We start from the raw sequence: 22,641 nt of genomic DNA on the forward strand, positions 1-22,641 counted from the left end.
GGGAAAGATGGTGGCTTCTTACGAAGCGATTCCATTCGGCAGATTCCACGCACGAACTTTTCAGTGGGATCTGTTGGACAAATGGTCCGGATCGCATCTGCAGATGCACCAGCGGATAACCTTATCACCACGGACAAGGGTGTCTCTTCTGTGGTGGTTGCAGAGTGCTCATCTGTTAGAGGGCCGCAGATTCGGCATACAGGACTGGGTCCTGGTGACCACGGATGCCAGTCTGAGAGGCTGGGGAGCGGTCACACAGGGAAGAAACTTCCAGGGAGTATGGTCAAGCCTGGAGATGTCTTTTCACATAAATATACTGGAGCTAAGAGCGATTTACAATGCTCTAAGTCTGGCAAAACCCCTGCTTCAGGGTCAGCCGGTGTTGATCCAGTCGGACAACATCACGGCAGTCGCCCACGTAAACAGACAGGGCGGCACAAGAAGCAGGACAGCAATGGCAGAAGCTGCAAGGATTCTTCGCTGGGCGGAAGATCATGTGATAGCACTGTCAGCAGTGTTCATTCCGGGAGTGGACAACTGGGAAGCAGACTTCCTCAGCAGACACGATCTACACCCGGGAGAGTGGGGACTTCATCCAGAAGTCTTCCACATGATTGTGAACCGTTGGGAAAAACCAAAGGTGGATATGATGGCGTCCCGCCTCAACAAAAAACTGGACAGGTATTGCGCCAGGTCAAGAGACCCTCAGGCAATAGCTGTGGACGCTCTGGTAACACCGTGGGTGTTCCAGTCAGTGTATGTGTTCCCTCCTCTGCCTCTCATACCAAAAGTACTGAGAATTATACGGCAAAGGGGAGTAAGAACGATACTCGTGGCTCCGGATTGGCCAAGAAGAACTTGGTACCCGGAACTTCAAGAGATGCTCACGGAGGATCCGTGGCCTCTACCTCTAAGACGGGACCTGCTTCAGCAGGGACCGTGTCTATTCCAAGACTTACCGCGGCTGCGTTTGACGGCATGGCGGTTGAACGCCGAATTCTAAGGGAAAAAGGCATTCCGGAAGAGGTCATTCCTACACTGGTAAAAGCCAGGAAGGAGGTGACTGCACAACATTATCACCGCATTTGGAGAAAATATGTTGCGTGGTGTGAGGCCAGGAATGCCCCCACGGAGGAATTTCAACTGGGTCGATTCCTACATTTCCTGCAAACAGGATTGTCTATGGGCCTCAAATTGGGGTCCATTAAGGTTCAAATTTCGGCCCTGTCGATTTTCTTCCAGAAAGAATTGGCTTCAGTTCCTGAAGTCCAGACTTTTGTAAAAGGAGTACTACATATACAGCCCCCGGTTGTGCCCCCAGTGGCACCGTGGGATCTTAATGTAGTTTTGGATTTTCTCAAATCCCATTGGTTTGAGCCACTCAAATCGGTGGAGTTGAAATATCTTACATGGAAAGTAACCATGCTACTGGCCCTGGCTTCAGCCAGGAGAGTATCAGAATTAGCGGCTTTATCATATAAGAGCCCATATCTGATTTTCCATTCGGACAGGGCAGAACTGAGGACGCGTCCTCATTTTCTGCCTAAGGTGGTGTCAGCGTTTCACCTGAACCAGCCTATTGTGGTGCCTGCGGCTACTAACGATTTGGAGGATTCCAAGTTGTTGGACGTGGTCCGGGCATTGAAAATATATATTTCAAGAACGGCTGGAGTCAGAAAGTCTGACTCGCTGTTTATATTGTATGCACCCAACAAGCTGGGTGCTCCTGCTTCTAAGCAGACGATTGCTCGTTGGATTTGTAGCACAATTCAACTTGCACATTCTGTGGCAGGCTTGCCACAACCAAAATCTGTCAAGGCCCATTCCACAAGGAAAGTGGGCTCATCCTGGGCGGCTGCCCGGGGGGTCTCGGCATTACAACTCTGCCGAGCAGCTACGTGGTCGGGGGAGAACACGTTTGTAAAATTCTACAAATTTGATACCCTGGCTAAAGAGGACCTGGAGTTCTCTCATTCGGTGCTGCAGAGTCATCCGCACTCTCCCGCCCGTTTGGGAGCTTTGGTATAATCCCCATGGTCCTGACGGAGTCCCCAGCATCCACTTAGGACGTCAGAGAAAATAAGATTTTACTTACCGATAAATCTATTTCTCGTAGTCCGTAGTGGATGCTGGGCGCCCATCCCAAGTGCGGATTGTCTGCAATACTTGTACATAGTTATTGTTACAAAAAAAAAAAAAAAAAATCGGGTTGTTATTGTTGTGAGCCGTCTGTTCAGAGGCTCCTACGTTTGTCATACTGTTAACTGGGTTCAGATCACAAGTTGTACGGTGTATTGGTGTGGCTGGTATGAGTCTTACCCGGGATTCAATATCCTTCTTTATTGTGTACGCTCGTCCGGGCACAGTATCCTAACTGAGGCTTGGAGGAGGGTCATAGGGGGAGGAGCCAGTGCACACCACCTGATCCTAAAGCTTTATTTTTGTGCCCTGTCTCCTGCGGAGCCGCTATCCCCCATGGTCCTGACGGAGTCCCCAGCATCCACTACGGACTACGAGAAATAGATTTATCGGTAAGTAAAATCTTATTTAAAGGTACATCACATTGGATATGGTTAATGCAGTAAAATGAATGTTTACATAACCGCAAAGAACATTCAATTTTCCATAAAGACATACAGTATCTGGTCTATTCGCAGGTGGGGTAAGAGTTGCCTATCTCTAAAAAGCATTGTTTCCAAGATATGAAGTATCCAGGCCAATCCCACATCACAATGTATCATATTTAGTGTCATTTTGTAGCTAAAATAACAGAATAATATGGACACCCCTCATTCTAGATCATCATTTTGCAGGGGAAGTTATGCCCAGTTATGTGAATTAAAGTTATAAGTTATATGAACAAGTCAGTGAGAGTTCCAGCCTCAGTGACCAGCCAATCGGCAGGTACAGGGGTGGCATCCTCCAAGGTGTGATGCTCTGCTGATAAAAGTCATGACCACCTATTGTTCTGGGTTCAGACTGTGGAGAATTTAGGACTGGCATGGATGTTTGCAACCTGCAGTCTCTGCAATTTCCTTCTATTTCTCATGGGATAAATTAGCTGAGTTAACTCTGTAAAAGTGTGTCTGTATGTACTGTGTAAATAACCATTTCTCGTTAACATTATTTTCTTAATAAGCATTGTACCTGTTTTGTAAATAAAGCTTTTCTTTGGTTCATTCATTCATATATGCTCACAGAACCCAATCCTTGGAAGAGATTGTAGACTGTTAGCCCCATCACTGCTATAAACTTTTATTAATTTCAGAAGTAGGGAGCGTTATCCCGGATGCTTGGATGTAGATATCGCTAAGCCTTGTGCGCAATGTTATCACGAGTAGTGGCAGCGAGTGTGTTGTATTACTTCGCTCTGTTCATTAGTTAGAGCGCAGAGTCCTTCTGAAAAGTCTGAGACAGTGGTGGAACTACCGCCAGTGCAAGCTGTGCCCACCACTGTCAAGGGGCCCAAAGCCAGTGCGGCATGTAATGAGTCAAACTGACTCATTACATGCCGCTGTGTGCTGCGGGCCACCGCCGCCCACCGAGGAGAGGAGTGCAGCGGCCACGGGAGGGGGGGGGGGGGAGGAGGAGGAGGGAGGTGGAGGAGGGAGTTGCAGCAGCGTAGTGTAATTGGTGGAGGAGCTGCTGCAGCTGTCCCTCTCCTTCACTATAGGCAGTCCTCCGCTGCTGTGAATGCTGGGATGCGCTTCCCTCATCACAGCGACGGAGGACAGCCTATGTGGAAGGAGAGGGACAGCTGCAGCAGCGCCTCCACCAATTACACTACGCTGCAGCGGCTCCCGGGTCCCCTCCCTCCTCCTTCTCCCCTGCCCAGGATCATCATCTGCCATCAAGCTGCACCGAGGAGCCTGACTGCCAGTGGAGACAGTAAGTATAATGTATTCTTTCTTTTTGTCTATCTATCTATCTATCTATCTATCTATCTATCTATCTATCTATCTATCTATCTATCTATGTATATGCAGTATTCTGTCTGTCTGCCTTAATGTGTAAAAAGAGGATGCTGTATGCCCTAATGTGTAAAAAGGGTACGCTGTCTGCCGTAATGTGTCGAAAGGGGACGCTGTCTGCCGTAATATGTAAAAAGAGGACGCTGTCTGCCGTAATGTGTAAAAAATGGGACGCTGTCTGCCGTAATGTGTAAAAAATGGGACTCTGCCTGCCGTAATGTGTAAAAAGGGGACGCTGTCTGCCGTAATGTGTAAAAAGGGGAATCTGTCCGCCGTAATGTGTAAAAGGGGCTCTACCTGGTGTAGTGGTGCTACTGTGCGGCGTAATTTGAACAATGGAGACTACTGTGCACCGTTTTGCTATTATTTTGTGGCCACACCCCTTCCCCACAAAGCCACGCCCCTATATTTTTCGTGCATGCCTACGGCGCACACTGCCCCAGTTTTACATAGGGGAGGGGGGCTCTGATGCTGTTTCTTGCACACAGCGCTAAAATGTCTAGTTACGGCACTGTTGCTAGGTATCCATTTCCCTGGCCCTGAGCAGGCCCCCCTCACCAGGTCCTCTCCAGGGGTGAGGGGGTGGACTTGGATGGGATGAGGGGGGAGGGGGGGGGGGCAAAGCATTTTGTTGCACCTGGGCCCAACGCTCACTAGTTCTGCCACTGGTCTGAGATACTGTAGGAGTGAGGTCCGGTCTGAAGATCGACAGTGTCTAGGTCGACAATGTTTAGGTCGACCACTATAGGTCGACAGTCACTAGGTCGACATGGATGGAAGGTCGACAGGGTTTCTAGGTCGACATGTGCTAGGTCGACAGGTCTAAAGGTCGACATGAGTTTTTCACATTTTTTTTCTTTTTTTTAATTTTTTCATACTTAACGATCCACGTGGACTACGATTGGAATGGTAAAGTGTGCCGAGCGAAGCCGTAGCGGAGCGAAGGCACCATGCCCGAAGCATGGCGAGCGAAGCGAGCCATGCGAGGGGACGCGGTGCACTAATTTTGGATCCCGGTCACTCTACGAAGAAAACGACACCAAAAAAAAAATCCTCATGTCGACCTTTAGACCTGTCGACCTAGCACATGTCGACCTAGAAACCCTGTCGACCTTCCATCCATGTCGACCTAGTGACTGTCAACCTATAGTGGTCGACCTAAACATTGTCGACCTAGACACTGTCGATTTGATGAACCACATCCATTCCTGACACCTCTGGGTAAATTTACTAAAGCTTCTAAAACAGAGAATTGGTGATGTTGCTCATAGCAACCAATCAGATGCTGTCTATCATTTTCTAAGAGGCAATAGATAAAACGATAGACATCATTTGATTTGCTGCTATGGGCAACATCACCAATTCTCTGTTTTAGAAGCTTAAGTAAAAGTACCCCCTCCTCAGAGAACTTCCAACAACAACTTATTGGTCACTTACAGAATTACCTAGATGACAATATTGCTCACAGTCAGGACATCAGTGTTTTTTTGTGCAGGCTCCCAAACCAGCTCTGAGAGGTCATATCAATCTTTTGAGGCCTATGCAAATATGTTATACAGAAACTATTTATTTATTACAAAGTAATGACAGAATATTGCTAGCATTTTGTCATGAGTTAATTGTTATGTGCTGCCAAAGTTTATTCTCATTTTATTATTAATGTCAAAGTCATATATACCGGTACTTAACAACGAGGATTCTCATCCTTGGGCCATTTCGTATGTTATGACGTTTGAGATTGCTCTGTGGACTGATGTCGTTTGTCATTCTCTGTTTAGGAGGTACCTTACTCTTATTTCTTTATTGTTACGAATGCATCCTTACTGATATGTAAAGATCTCCCTGTCAACCTTATCCATAAAATATGTTTTTAAAAAATATTGAGACAACCAAATAAACAGTATTTTTAGAGAGGTTTCTATAACAATTATTATGTCATTTGCACCAGAATGGATTTAAGTACTTCAAGTAACAGAGGCATCTTGGATTTTACATTTCAAAATGATAGCAATGCTAGCAACGCATGGTGCTGGTGTGTGGTCATTGCGTTACCCTATAAATCATCAATTCCCTCTCGTCTTTTCTCTAGTGAGGGGTGCTGGTCTTTTTCCGCTATTGAATCATATTATATTTCACATCTTCCTCATAGCTTTCATCTGATGTAGTCCTCTAAATGGGATATAGGGGGTAATTCCAAGTTGATCGCAGCAGGATTTTTGTTAGCAGTTGGGCAAAACCATGTGCACTGCAGGGGAGGCAGATATAACGTGCAGAAAGAGTTAGATTTGGGTGGGTTATTTTGTTTCTGTGCAGGGTAAATACTGGCTGCTTTATTTTTACACTGCAAATTAGATTGCAGATTGAACACACACCACCCAAATCTAACTCTCTCTGCACATGTTACATCTGCCTCCCCTGCAGTGCACATGGTTTTGCCCAACTGCTAACAAAATTCCTGCTGCGATCAACTTGGAATTACCCCCATAGCGTGCAAGTGGATGAAAGGAGGAGTTGGAACACCAGAATGGACACATGACCACTCCTCACAGGTATGCCTTCTGAAGTGCTAAGCTGCCATGAACCTCTATTCCCTAAAAATAAGTTGCCATGTGGCGCACTGTCACTGCTGTACTGACAGGCAATAAACAGGTAATAAACAGGTCACATTGCCCTACATTTAAACAACTGGGAACAGACTCCATCTGTTGGGAAAGATGGGAGGCATGCATGATGAGAGCATATAATAGAATAGTTCTCATGGTTATAAATATATGAGGTCAGCAAATCCGAAATTCCTTAAGATCCTGCCTACCAAGTCTGATTTTCAAGTCCTTGAGTCTCGCTTGGAGGAGAACTTTGGATCTTAGTTAGGCCTTCTGCAGATGTTGACCCTGGAGGATGCCACGGAGGTGAGACACTAGAGTCTTCGCAACCTAATGGTTGCCAGTTTGCAAGTGGTGGTGGTAGCAGCGATGTTGGCGGTGGCAAATGTACAGCGCATACTCTGAGTATTTTTTAAGAAGAATACCCAATTTGGCTGTGGAGTGGCATTGCATGGACAGAGCTTTTTTGCAAGTCTGTCCCTGCATGCGATAATTGCCCTGAAGATTTGGATAACAGGGGTGTCATAATAACCTAAGGGTATGGGGGATCCCTGAAGAAATTCATCAACATGGCAAACCAAAATATTCAATGAAATCCTGTCCAATGACCCACAGAAAATTATCTGCCAGCTACATTATTATACAGTGAAAGATGAGTTTCTTAGAAAGGTACGCCAGCTGGACGCCATTAAATTTGAAAGCATCCCCACCTTGATGAAGCAGAAATTGCGATTGCATCACAGTTTCTGCTTCATCGTAGAATTTGTGGTTGCCTCCTGACGGCGCAGCTTAGGAGGCCTGCCGTCACGTTTCTGATCGCGGCGGCTGCGTGTGATATCACACAGCCGCCGTGAGCATGCCCACACCATGCGCCCCGTTTCAACGACGCCGCACCAATTTGGCTGCCTCCGATCCTGCAACACTGCATCTCAGCCTAGGAAACAGATCATTGTACCCCCTCCCCGCGATCGCCTCTGCCGGCCCCCCTCAGAAAATACAGGAGCATGCGCAGGAAAGGGTGCTTCGCATACGCCCGCATCCTTTTTGCAATTTTTGCGATTGGATTGCATTTTGCGATACAACCTTATTTAGGCCCATAGTTTTTATTCAAGAGAAGCACTTTCAGTCAGATTCTGCCTTTAACTATTCCAGCTATTACTATCCTATAGTTCTATGTAGCTACAATATTGAGGCTAAATCTAAGGGAGTTGCTGTTTTTTGTGCCCATAATTCCCATCTCAGATGTGTCTACCTTTAAGTCCCCAATGTAGGACAACCAGTCTTTTTTGCAAGGTGTTAGAAAAGATAGCCACCTTGCAATCGGGTGTTTTCATTCTAGGTGGAGATTTAAACTGGCCAATGGGCCTTCTCTTAGATATCACTAATGGCTGTTCTTGCACCGTACATTTCTAGACCATCAGCTGATTGACCCATGCAACATTACCCACCCATCACTTCGAGAGTTCACTTTCTTCTCCACTTCCCATCGAGTTATAGTAAGCTTGATTAATTTTTCATTCAGGCACTTAAACTCCTTAATGACAAATTTATACAAGCATTTAGGAGATGCAAATACAAATACTGTTAGGGGGAACAAACCTAGTAGACTTCTTGCTCAAACTCTGCTGTAATAGTGCTCTGCCCTCTTCATCCCTAAGATGAAGATGGTTCAGGGAGCAATTGTACACTCCCCTAAAGAGATTGCCTCATTGTTCCATCAGTACTACTGCAGACTTTACAACTTGAGACACCCCCCCCCCCCTTCCCCAACATTTAATAGATCCTGACTCTCCACCTGAATTTGATCTTACTTAAAGAACATTGATTTTCCTAAGTTACTGGGGGAGGTGATTATTTCCCTGGAGTGCCTCTTTACTGAGAAAGTTAGGTGGTGGAGGCCATCAAGTCTTCCCTGACAGTCAAAAGTTACGGACATGATGGATTTACAATATCCTATCATAAATGTTTTCAGGACAAGCTGGTTCCCGTGTTGGCCAAGGCTTTTAATCAAATCTCTGGATACCATCTTATTTCACCTGCAAGCCTTAGGGCAGGGGTGGCCAACCAGTCAGAGACAAAGAGCCAAGAAATCTTGTTAGGTACATCAAAGAGCCGACTTCGAGCCGAAGGCGCACTTGCAAAAATGGGGTGTGACCTTGTGCCTGCTAGGCCACGCCCCTGGTATAAAATACATTGAAAAAGCCAGATCCAACATAAAATACAATGAAAAAGCCACTTCTACATCAAATAATTGAAAAAGCCAGATCCGCATAAAATATATTGAAAAGCCAGATTCACATAATACACTGCAGTTCTCCCATGTGTCACTCCAGCCAGCACCCGCCTGTGTTAGTCCAGCCAGCACCCACCTGTGTCACTCCAGCCAGCTCCCCCGTGTGTATTTGGCTTCCTCAGTTCTCAGTCACCGTAGTGCTGCTGCATGTCTGGCTGGAGTGAAGCGGTTTACAGATCTCTTGTGGTCACGTGACTTTGAGTGTTGGGAGCCACATTTGAATGAAGAAAGAGCCTCATGTGGCTCTAGAGCCACGCGTTGGCCACCACTGCCTTAGGGGCCTATATCACTGTTCTAATTAAGGAGGACAAAGACCCAATGCAGTGCTCCAGCTATTGTCCAATTTCACTTCTAAATGTGAATGTAAAATTATTTGCGAAGCTGATAGCGAATCGCCTGAAAGTCCGGTTGCCTAAGCTGATATACTGCGATCAATATGGTTCTGTACCAGAGAAGCCAAGTGCTACACTACTAAATCATTTATAAGATTCATTCAATTTCAGCTCCACAGTCCCATATGCCTGTGCTCTCCACTTGAGTCCAAAAAATGTTTGTTTGACTGGGTTGCAGCACTTTGGCCTGGAGAAATGTGTTGGTGATCTATAATCGCACCTCAGCTAGAGTCATGGTGAATCGAATCCTTTTCTACTAAAAGCGTCCTGGAAGAAGTTCATGAAAAAGCGGGGAAACCATGCTGCACTGCAAAAAAGTGGCAACTGACATGAGGAGCATATAGAAGGCTGTTAATGACCATAAGGAAAGTACACCATCCCCTGTTGGCATTCTGAAGGTCAGGATGCCGTTGTTGTTACCGCTGGTATCCGGACTGACAGTCACATGTATCACATCCGTAGGGAATAAATATTGTAAGTTCCACTGGGGCAAGGACTGAGGTGAATGGCCAAAATATTCTCTGTAAAGTGCTGCGGAATATGTGTGCGCTGTATAAATAACTGATAATAATAATAATAATAATAATAATAATAATAATAAGTACTGAAGTGCATAGCAAGCTAAATTAATCAGTCCTCAGTTGCAAAGGTGATTTCCACCATTCTCTAGAGTGATAAATCACACTTCACCAAAGGGGTGAATATTTTGTATAACTACAAAATATAATTTATAGTTTCCCTTAAAAAACCAAAAACAAATAATCTTTATTCCCCCGATAGAAAATATCAGTGTCTAAGTATATGTTGTAGTGCCATAAAATACTTTGTTAATTTGCCACAGTAGACCAATATTGAATCTCAAATACTCAGCTTACATTAAATCTGGCAAAGTAAGGTGATAAAATAACTGTGTGATTACAAATCATAATTGCAGTAAACTTTCACAAGTTTTTTTAATTGTGCGCAGTAAACATATAAATTGGAAGATCCAGAACTTTTAGCAAATAATAAGTTAATGTTTTCAGTTTAGTTTCTGAAAAATGGAAAAAGTATTATGTGGCCCTCAGCACTTTGTCATCATTGGGGTATTTTATGAAATTCTATGTAAGAAAAAGAGGCCATAGAAAGAGTGTTATCAAGTCAAATTTTTGAGGGCATTCTGTTTTGGTGTTATCAATTATCCGAGCAATACAGAAAACAAGGCAGAGGTTTTGTTGTGTATTATGGGGATATGAGGGACAATGTTAGGAGATGGAGTATACAAGAATAAAGGAAATTCCAATACAATCCCTTCAGTAAAATGATTACAGAACTGTTAAGAAATACAGTGGCATGCAGATGCATGGCTTAAATGTTAAGAAAAAAGGCAAGAAAATAAGGTACAGACATCGTCGGACTGTGAAATGAAGGGCCAACGGGTTGGAATGCAATGGTAGGGGTCCACTGAAGAGAGTATTGCCTTGACCTCCATATAATACAGATAGCAGTGAAGTGACTACTATATAAAGCACAGAGCATTGCAGTAACCACCATATTATACAGAGAGCAATGTAGTGACTGCCATATAATACAAAGAGCAATGCAGTGATCGCCATATAATGCAGAGACAACGCAGTGACCACCATATAATAGAGAGCAATGCAGTGACTGCCATATAATACAAAGAGCAACGCAGTGACCATCATATAATGCAGAGATAATGCAGTGACTGCTATATAATACAGGTAACAATGCAGTGACCACTCTATATAATGTAGGATGTGTCTCAGAGCTCGTTATATAATACAGAGAGTAATGCAGTGATTGCCTTATAATACAGAGAACATTGCAGTGACCACCATATAATGCAGGAAGCATTGCAGTGATTGCCATATAATGCAGAGAACAACACATTGACCACCATATAATACAGAGAGCATTGCAATGACCGCCATTTAATTCAAAGATTGATGCCGTGACCACTATAATGGTTGCCCAATAGTAGGTATACAGCAATGATCTTTCATTAGTCTTTTTTTTTTTTGTTAAAAACTTCTCACCAACCAGACCTCCTTGATAAGATCATCTGGTCAGATGAATCCTGTTTCAAGTTGTTAGGCCACGTGAACATAATTGTGTGTACTGATGCAAATCCTCACGTGACTGTCACAACTCAATTGAACCAGCCAGACGTCATTGTCCAGCAATAGTGTCCGAGGGCCATTTTTATTTTAAATACAACTGTGGATAGTAACAGTCAGGGGTGTATCTAGGGGTCAGAGCGCCCCTGGCAAAGTAAGGGACCGACGCCCCTCCATATTTGAAATAGGAAAGGCGCGTGTGCTGAAAAGTCGGAACAATAGTACTCAAAATTTAAATGACACCACACAGTAGTGTTCGTTATTCACATTATACCACACCGTAGTACTCCTTATACATGTTACATCACACCCTAGAGCCCCTTATTAACATTACGCTACACAGTAGTGCCCCTTGTACTCATTATGCCACAGAGTAGTGCTCCTTACACAATGGGTGAAATTCAATTGTTTGAAAAGTCGGCTGGGTGTCTGTTTTTTCCTGTCTATTAGATAGGAAAAAACAGACTCCCAACTGACTTTTCAAACAATTGAATACCACCCATTGTGTCTGCTCCAGCTCCCGCTGGGATGTCGTCACCTCTGCTACATGCTGGGACATAGGAAGTGTCATTCCTAGTCAGACCTTTAATCACTACAATAACCATCAGAGCTGTAACTAGACATTTTGGTGCCCGGTGCCATCAAGGGCATTGGTGCCCCCACCTCCATATTTGAAATAGGGACAGTGCGCACAAAATAGGGGCATGGTCTTGCTGGGTAGGGATGTAGCCACGCAATAGTAGATCCAGTTTAAATAACGCAGTGCAACCTTATTCATGTTACGTCACACAGTACTGTCCGTCATTCACATTACACCACACTGTAGTGCCCTCTGGAGTGGGGGTACACATTCAGGGGAGCAGTTAAACATTCATCTATGCTGCAAACTATTATAATCAGGAAGGACACCTGAGCATGCTGCTATGATTGACTTAAGTGATGGAAAGCTGCATAATATATATCTGCATAATATATATATATATATATAATTATATGTATACATATATATCTGTATATATATCTGCACAGTGACTCCGGGGAGGGATGGAAAATGGGAGTGGGCAAAATCTGTGAGTGTGTCTAGTCCCAAATGGTCTGTTTCCAGCCCTGTGGTCACGCACTAGACTAGCAGCCCTGCAATGCTACCCCAGCCACCCACACCACACCTGCTTACGGCTCCCATAGGGTGACATCATTGAATCACAAACTTTACTGCGGCCGTTGTGCCCACCGCTCTCAGTCAGTGTAACTAGCGCTGGTGTCCGGAACTTCACTACCGTGGAGCAGCTCTTAAAAAAAACTACAGCTCCCAGCAGCAAGGGCTGCTGGGAGCTGTAGTTTTATTTAGAGCTGTTCCACTAGTTACACTGACTGCTAAGTGTGTCTCCGGTGCCAGGGGGACCACAGGTGCTGCCTATACTATGTAATATCTTTGGACGCGGGTGGCACGGCCGGGAGGTACCCCCCCTCAGCTGGCGCCCCTGGCGAGTGCCATCCTAGCCGAAGGGTAGATACGCCTCTGGTAACAGTACCTAAACATATTGCGCAATGTGGTTGAGCCCCAACTCGTGACCAGGGTTGACTTTGCTAAACTGTTTATTTAGCAAGATGGGGCTCCTCCTCATTTTGCTTTGGCTGTATGGGAATACCTTGACAACACCTTCCCACAGCATTGAATCGGGCCACGTGTCAGCATTGAATTGGGGCGAAGTGAGGGACAAGGTATTTCTGTGAAAGCCTCTTACAGTGGACAAATTGAAGGAGTTCATCTCTCAAGCCTTTGTTGAAATTTGTGCTAACTGAACTGAGATTTATGTGTTACTGTGTGTCACAGTGTAAAGAACAGGTTGCAGGAAGGTTGCAATGTTGATAGAGGGACATTTTGAGTACCTACAAGACTAAAAAATACCAGAAAATATTAAATGCGTTGTCCTTCAGCCCGATATACAATACTGCATGTCTACTTTTGGGCCACCCTGTATAATACAAAGATTAACGCAGTGACCACCATTTTATACAGAGAACATTGCATTGACCACCATATAATACAGAGTGCAACACAGTGACACAGCCAGAATATGCAGGGAGGCATTCCCCTGAACACCTCCCGGATAGTGGCCCGTTAAGCCCCACCCCTCACAAAAAGGGGTAGAGCATTGAAGCAGTAGGACCCATCAGGGAATTTCCCAGCTCGTTGGACCCCTGGCGCGACCCACGGTACAGACCATAACTGCAAATGCATAAACGCATAGTTGCCTAACCTCCTGCATCCTATTACACACTATTTACTATGCCTTGGAGAGAGATAAAGTACCAACCAATACGCTCCCAACTGCCATGTTACAGGCTGTATTTGAAAAATGACAGGAGCTGGTTGGTTGGCACTTTATCTCTCTCTACTCTACTCTACTCTACCTCTCTCCAAGGCTTAGTAAATAGACCCCTAAGGGGGACATGTGCTGAGCAGTGATAAAAGTTAAGTGAGCCTGTAGAGAAGTTGCACATGGCAGCCAATCAGCACTGACGTAACATTTATAATTTGCATACTATAAATGTATACAGAGCAGCTGATTGGTTGTTATGTACAACGTCTCCACTGGATCACTTCTCCACTTTTATCACTGCTTAGTACATGTCCCCCTTAGTCTTGAACATATTATCGGTGTACATTACTGCACCCCCACTGAATATTTCTGTGGGAAAACATGCTAGTGGCCACTTCTATATGCAGAAGTAGTGGAGGAAAAATCTTGATACAAAGGGGGATATTCAATTGTTTGAAAAGTCAGTTGGGTGTCTGTTTTTTTCCTATCTAATAGGCAGGAAAATACAGACACCCAACCGACAGTTGAATTCCCCCCATAGAATATATGATTTCCTGTGTATACTGTATATAGAAACCACAGTAAAAAGAAAGCAATTACTTTAACAATACAACACGTCTGACAAATTTGCATGTAAATGGTTTTACATCTAAACACGTCTGTGAGATAAAGATACACATAGATTTTATACATTTGGCGCTTAAGGCAGATGTGACAGTATGTAATGAGCTGTTTTTATGTATGAGTTGTGTTACATCTATACTATGGTATCTGTTGAATTGGATCAGACCACGGTTACCAGTATGAGACCAGCGAAGGCATGCACATTGCCAGCTAGATATAGAAATATTATCTACAACAGAAACTATCAGATTTAGCAGTTTTATATCTAATTGGTACTCCAAAGTTTCTATAGATTCCACATAAGGGAATGATCAGATTACACAGTTCTTAATCACAATGGGGGGGGGGGGGGGGGTGTTTTAATTCACAGTACAACGATGAAGCCCCCAGGTGAAGTGCCCGAAGCTTCTCAATTGGGGGTCTAGTCATGAAGCAGTGAAAAGAGTGGAGATGTGAGCCTGTGGAGAATTTGCCCATGGCAACCAATCAGCTGCTCCGTACAATTGTACAGTATGCAAATTACAAATGTTACTTAAATACTGATTGGTTGCCATGGGCAACTTCTCCACTGGCTCACTTCTCCACAGTTTTCACTGCTTCATAAATAGACCCTTTGGTCACCTAATCAACCCACGACTACTGAGGGTGCAAGCCAGAAATCTGGCTTTACTAGTGCCTCGGGAGTAGTTGCAATCTTACCGCGTACTCTCACAGCATTGTGCCTGGCACTTAATGCTGTAAGTAAGCACTGGATATTTGTTGCGGTAAACAGCATATCCTGATTTATGTGCCAAGTGCGATGCTGTCAATTGAATAGCTCTGTGCATTTAACCCTGAAGCTACAGCACCGCACTGGGAAATAAACTCACCCCAAAGAGATAAACCCTAAAGCAGGGATGGACAAATCTTAGTCTGCATTGCACGCTGGTGATCATTGTTTTTCCCCGTGTTGTGTGACACCAACATACGCGCATGTGACAGCAAGATAAATTACAAATGATGAACAGGCATGAAATCTCCCAGACACTCAATCCAATAACACTGTGTTACTAATTAGGACAGAGGGGGTCATTCCGAATTGATCGCTCGTTAGGAGTTTTTAGCAGCCGTGCAAACGCTATGCCGCCGCCCACTGGGAGTGTATTTTAGCTTAGCAGAAGTGCGAACGGTTGTATCGCAGATCGGCTACAAAAATTTTTTGTCTAGTTTCAGAGTAGCTCAAAACCTACTCAGCGCTTGCGATCACTTCAGACTATTCAGTTCCAGATTTGACGTCACAAACCCACCCAGAGTTCGCCCAGCATTGCCTGCGTTTTCCCTGGCACGCCTGCGTTTTTCCGCACACTCCCTGAAAACGGTCCCTTGCCACCCAGAAACGCCCGCTTCATGTCAATCACTCTGCGGCAAGCAGTGCGACTGAAATGCATCGCTAGACCCTGTGTAAGACTACATCGTTTGTTGTTCCCGTACGTTGCGCGTGCGCATTGCGCCGCATACGCATGCGCAAAACTGCCGTTTTTTAGCTTGATCGCTGCGCTGCGAACAAATGCAGCTAGCGGTCAACTCGGAATGACCCCCAGAATTGCATAAAAACATTCACCAGAAACCAAAACAATCAGTGTGGCTTGGTGTGCAGAGAGGTGAGACATAGTAACATAGTTATTGAGGTCGAAAAGAGGCAAAATGGCCATTGGGTTCAACCTGTATTCAGGTTTAAGCCGAGTTCATTATAATTTCCCTGTTGAAATAATGTTTTATGTCTAGTTAACCACTGTAAATCATGTTCCTTCCAGATTATCAATGTGCATAATTTTAAATGCTATAACCTTGGATATCTTTTTCAGTCAGAAATCTATCCAATCCGTTTTTAAATGCATTTACAGAGTCCGCCATTACCACTTTCTTTGGCAGGGAATTCCAAATCCTTATTGCCCTAACAGTGAAGAACCCTTTCCTACGGTGTGTATGGAATTTTCTCTCCTCTAACGTCAGCGAGTGACCTTGTGTCCTATGCAGAGTTCTTTTAATAAACAATTCCTCTGATAATTCTTTGGAATGTTCCTTTACATATTTGAAGATATTAATGTCTCCTCTTAGACGCCTCTTTTCCAGTGTATACATATTCAACCTAGTAAGCCTTTCCTCGTTTTTCATTCCCTCTAGCCCTTTAATCAATTTAGTAGCACGCCTTTGAACCCTTTCGAGTTCAAAGATATCTTTTTTATAATGTGGTGCCCAAAATTGTACACAATATTTCAGGTGCGGCCGTACCAAAGATTTGTACAGCGGCAGGATTACATTCTCGTCCCTTGTCTCAATTCCCCGTTTTATGCACGCTAGCACCTTACTTGCCTTCTTTGCTGCCCTTTGACATTGTATACGGTAATTAAGCCCAAAATGCATAACTTTGCATTTTTCTATATTGAACCTCATTCTCCATTTAGACACCCAGATTTGAAGTTTAGATAAGTCATTCTGTAGAGACTCCACATCTATTTGCGAATTAATTACCCTACACAGCTTAGTATCATCTGCAAAGATTGACTCTGTGCTTTCCAGGCCTATTTCTCTGACGTCCTAAGTGGATGCTGGGGACTCCGTCAGGACCATGGGGAATAGCGGCTCCGCAGGAGACAGGGCACAAAAGTAAAAGCTTTAGGATCAGGTGGTGTGCACTGGCTCCTCCCCCTATGACCCTCCTCCAAGCCTCAGTTAGGTTTTTGTGCCCGGCCGAGAAGGGTGCAATCTAGGTGGCTCTCCTAAAGAGCTGCTTAGAGTAAAAGTTTTGTTAGGTTTTTTATTTTCAGTGAGTCCTGCTGGCAACAGGCTCACTGCAACGAGGGACTTAGGGGAGAAGAAGTGAACTCACCTGCGTGCAGGATGGATTGGCTTCTTAGGCTACTGGACACTAGCTCCAGAGGGACGATCACAGGTACAGCCTGGATGGGTCACCGGAGCCGCGCCGCCGACCCCCTTGCAGATGCTGAAGAGAGAAGAGGTCCAGAAATCGGCGGCTGAAGACTTCTCAGTCTTCATGAGGTAGCGCACAGCACTGCAGCTGTGCGCCATTGCTCTCAGCACACTTCACACCAACGGTCACTGAGGGTGCAGGGCGCTTGGGGGGGCGCCCTGGGCAGCAATGAAAGTACCTATGCTGGCTAAAAATACATCACATATAGCCCCTGGGGCTATATGGATGTATTTAACCCCTGCCAGGTTGTCAGAAAAACGGGAGAAGAAGCCCGCCGAAAAGGGGGCGGGGCCTATTCTCCTCAGCACACAGCGCCATTTTCCTACACAGCTCCGCTGCTAGGAAGGCTCCCAGGCTCTCCCCTGCACTGCACTACAGAAACAGGGTTAAAACAGAGAGGGGGGGCACTTATTTGGCGATATTATTATATATTAAGATGCTATAAGGGAAAACACTTATATAAGGTTGTCCCTGTATAATATAGCGTTTTGGTGTGTGCTGGCAAACTCTCCCTCTGTCTCCCCAAAGGGCTAGTGGGGTCCTGTCCTCTATCAGAGCATTCCCTGTGTGTGTGCTGTGTGTCGGTACGTGTGTGTCGACATGTATGAGGACGATGTTGGTGAGGAGGCGGAGCAATTGCCTGTAATGGTGATGTCACTCTCTAGGGAGTCGACATCGGAATGGATGGCTTATTTAGGGAATTACGTGATAATGTCAACACGCTGCAAGGTCGGTTGACGACATGAGACGGCCGGCAAACCAATTAGTACCTGTCCAGGCGTCTCAAACACCGTCAGGGGCTTTAAAACGCCCATTTACCTCAGTCGGTCGACACAGACACGGACACTGACTCCAGTGTCGACGGTGAAGAAACAAACGTATTTTCCATTTGGGCCACACGTTACATGTTAAGGGCAATGAAGGAGGTGTTACATATTTCTGATACTACAAGTACCACAAAAGAGGGTATTATGTGGGGTGTGAAAAAACTGCCTGTAGTTTTTCCTGAATCAGATAAATTAAATGAAGTGTGTGATGATGCGTGGGTTTCCCCCGATAGAAAATTATTGGCGTTATACCCTTTCCCGCCAGAAGTTAGGGCGCGTTGGGAAACACCCCTTAGGGTGGATAAGGCGCTCACACGCTTATCAAAACAAGTGGCGTTACCGTCTCCAGATACGGCCGCCCTCAAGGAGCCAGCTGATAGGAGGCTGGAAAATATCCTAAAAAGTATATACACACATACTGGTGTTATACTGCGACCAGCGATCGCCTCAGCCTGGATGTGCAGCGCTGGGGTGGCTTGGTCGGATTCCCTGACTGAAAATATTGATACCCTTGACAGGGACAGTATTTTATTGACTATAGAGCATTTAAAGGATGCATTTCTATATATGCGAGATGCACAGAGGGATATTTGCACTCTGGCATCAAGAGTAAGTGCGATGTCCATATCTGCCAGAAGATGTTTATGGACACGACAGTGGTCAGGTGATGCAGATTCCAAACGGCACATGGAAGTATTGCCGTATAAAGGGGAGGAGTTATTTGGGGTCGGTCCATCGGACCTGGTGGCCACGGCAACAGCTGGAAAATCCACCTTTTTTACCCCAAGTCACATCTCAGCAGAAAAAGACACCGTCTTTTCAGCCTCAGTCCTTTCGTCCCCATAAGGGCAAGCAGGCAAAAGGCCAGTCATATCTGCCCAGGGATAGAGGAAAGGGAAGAAGACTGCAGCAGGCAGCCCATTCCCAGGAACAGAAGCCCTCCACCGCTTTTGCCAAGTCCTCAGCATGACGCTGGGGCCGTACAGGCGGACTCAGGTGCGGTGGGGGGTCGTCTCAAGAGTTTCAGCGCGCAGTGGGCTCACTCGCAAGTGGACCCCTGGATCCTACAAGTAGTATCCCAGGGGTACAGATTGGAAGTTCGAGACGTCTCCCCCTCGCAGGTTCCTGAAGTCTGCTTTACCAACGTCTCCCTCCGACAGGGAGGCAGTATTGGAAACAATTCACAAGCTGTATTCCCAGCAGGTGATAATCAAAGTACCCCTCCTACAACAAGGAAAGGGGTATTATTCCACACTATATTGTGGTACTGAAGCCAGACGGCTCGGTGAGACCTATTCTAAATCTGAAATATTTGAACACTTACATACAAAGGTTCAAATCAAGATGGAGTCACTCAGAGCAGTGATAGCGAACCAGGAAGAAGGGGACTATATGGTGTCCCTGGACATCAAGGATGCTTACCTCCATGTCCCAATTTGCCCTTCTCACCAAGGGTACCTCAGGTTCGTGGTACAAAACTGTCACTATCAGTTTCAGACGCTGCCGTTTGGATTGTCCACGGCACCCCGGGTCTTTACCAAGGTAATGGCCGAAATGATGATTCTTCTTCAAAGAAAGGGCGTCTTAATTATCCCTTACTTGGACGATCTCCTGATAAGGGCAAGGTCCAGAGAACAGTTGGAGGTCGGAGTAGCACTATCTCAAGTAGTTCTACGACAGCACGGGTGGATTCTAAATATTCCAAAATCGCAGCTGTCTCCGACGACACGTCTGCTGTTCCTAGGGATGATTCTGGACACAGTCCAGAAAAAGGTGTTTCTCCCGGAGGAGAAAGCCAGGGAGTTATCCGAGCTAGTCAGGAACCTCCTAAAACCAGGAAAAGTGTCAGTGCATCATTGCACAAGGGTCCTGGGAAAAATGGTGGCTTCTTACGAAGCGATTCCATTCGGCAGATTTCACGCAAGAACTTTTCAGTGGGATCTGCTGGAAAAATGGTCCGGATCGCATCTTCAGATGTATCAGCGGATAACCCTGTCTCCAAGGACAAGGGTGTCTCTTCTGTGGTGGCTGCAGAGTGCTCATCTACTAAAGGGCCACAGATTCGGCATTCAGGACTGGGTCCTGGTGACCACGGATGCCAGCCTGAAAGGCTGGGGAGCAGTCACACAAGGAAAAAATTTCCAGGGAGTGTGATCAAGTCTGGAGACTTCTCTCCACATAAATATACTGGAGCTAAGAGCAATTTACAATGCTCTAAGCTTAGCAAGACCTCTGCTTCAAGGTCAGCCGGTATTGATCCAGTGGGACAACATCACGGCAGTCGCCCACGTAAACAGACAGGGCGGCACAAGAAGCAGGAGGGCAATGGCAGAAACTGCAAGGATTCTTCGCTGGGCGGAAAATCATGTGATAGCACTGTCAGCAGTGTTCATTCCGGGAGTGGACAACTGGGAAGCAGACTTCCTCAGCACGACCTCCACCCGGGAGAGTGGGGACTTCATCGGGAAGTCTTCCACATGATTGTGAACCGTTGGGAAAGACCAAAGGTGGACATGATGGCGTCCCGCCTGAACAAAAAACTGGACAGGTATTGCGCCAGGTCAAGAGACCCTCAGGCAATAGCTGTGGACGTTCTGGTAACACCGTGGGTGTACCAGTCGGTGTATGTGTTCCCTCCTCTGCTTCTCATACCTAAGGTACTGAAAATTATAAGACGTAGAGGAGTAAGAACTATACTCGTGGCTCCGGATTGGCCAAGAAGGACTTGGTACCCGGAACTTCAAGAGATGCTCACAGAGGACTCATGGCCTCTGCCGCTAAGAAGGGACTTGCTTCAGCAAGTACCATGTCTGTTCCAAGACTTACCGCGGCTGCGTTTGACGGCATGGCGGTTGAACGCCGGATCCTAAGGGAAAAAGGCATTCCGGAAGAGGTCATTCCTACCCTGGTCAAAGCCAGGAAGGAGGTGACCGAACAACATTATCACCACATGTGGCGAAAATATGTTGCGTGGTGTGAGGCCAGGAAGGCCCCACGAAGAAATTTCAACTCGGTCGATTCCTGCATTTCCTGCAAACAGGAGTGGCTATGGGCCTCAAATTGGGGTCCATTAAGGTTCAAATTTCGGCCCTGTCGATTTTCTTCCAGAAAGAATTGGCTTCAGTTTCTGAAGTCCAGAAGTTTGTCAAGGGAGTACTGCATATACAACCCCCTTTTGTGCCTCCAGTAGCACTGTGGGATCTCAACGTAGTTCTGGGATTCCTCAAATCACATTGGTTTAAACCGCTCAAATCTGTGGATTTGAAATATCTCACATGGAAAGTGACCATGATGTTGGCCCTGGCCTCGGCCAGGCGAGTGTCAGAATTGGCGGCTTTGTCTCACAAAAGCCCATATCTGATTGTCCATTCGGACAGGGCAGAGCTGCGGACTCGTCCCCAGTTTCTCCCTAAGGTGGTGTCAGCGTTTCACCTGAACCAGCTTATTGTGGTACCTGCGGCTACTAGGGACTTGGAGGACTCCAAGTTGCTAGATGTTGTCAGGGCCCTGAAAATATAGGTTTCCAGGACGGCTGGAGTCAGGAAAACTGACTTGCTGTTATCCTGTATGCACCCAACAAACTGGGTGCTCTTGCTTCTAAGCAGACGATTGTTAGTTGGATGTGTAGTACAATTCAGCTTGCACATTCTGTGGCAGGCCTGCCACAGCCAAAATATGTAAATGCCCATTCCACAAGGAAGGTGGGCTCATCTTGGGCGGCTGCCCGAGGGGTCTCGGCTTTACAACTTTGCCGAGCTGCTACTTGGTCAGGGGCACACCCTGGCTGAGGAGGACCTGGAGTTCTCTCACTCGGTGCTGCAGAGTCATCCGCACTCTCCCGCCCGTTTGGGAGCTTTGGTATAATCCCCATGGTCCTGACGGAGTCCCCAGCATCCACTTAGGACGTCAGAGAAAATAAGAATTTACTTACCGATAATTCTATTTCTCGTAGTCCGTAGTGGATGCTGGGCGCCCATCCCAAGTGCGGATTGTCTGCAATACTTGTACATAGTTATTGTTACAAAAATCGGGTTATTATTGTTGTGAGCCATCTTTTCAGAGGCTCCGCTGTTATCATGCTGTTAACTGGGTTCAGATCACAGGTTGTACAGTGTGATTGGTGTGGCTGGTATGAGTCTTACCCGGGATTCAAAATCCTTCCTTATTGTGTACGCTCGTCCGGGCACAGTATCCTAACTGAGGCTTGGAGGAGGGTCATAGGGGGAGGAGCCAGTGCACACCACCTGATCCTAAAGCTTTTACTTTTGTGCCCTGTCTCCTGCGGAGCCGCTATTCCCCATTGTCCTGACGGAGTCCCCAGCATCCACTACGGACTACGAGAAATAGAATTATCGGTAAGTAAATTCTTATTTTCTAGGTCATTGATAAATATGTTGAACAGTAGTGGACCGAGTACGGACCCTTGTGGTATTCTGCTGACTACTGGTGCCCAGCTGGAGGACATTATGTTGACCACTACTCGCTGTACCCTGTTATCCAGCCAGTTACTTATTCG

The 22,641-nt window shown here is 45.9% G+C and overlaps 1 protein-coding gene across 2 annotated transcripts in view; it reads left to right on the forward strand.

Moving 5' to 3' along the window:
- BEND4 (BEN domain containing 4) overlaps positions 1–22,641 on the forward strand; it is a 226,943-nt gene that overhangs the window by 87,237 nt on the left and 117,065 nt on the right. The window lies entirely within an intron of this gene.

Source organism: Pseudophryne corroboree, chromosome 1 (assembly GCF_028390025.1).
Source record: "Pseudophryne corroboree isolate aPseCor3 chromosome 1, aPseCor3.hap2, whole genome shotgun sequence".
In the NCBI taxonomy this organism is placed as follows: domain Eukaryota; kingdom Metazoa; phylum Chordata; class Amphibia; order Anura; family Myobatrachidae; genus Pseudophryne; species Pseudophryne corroboree.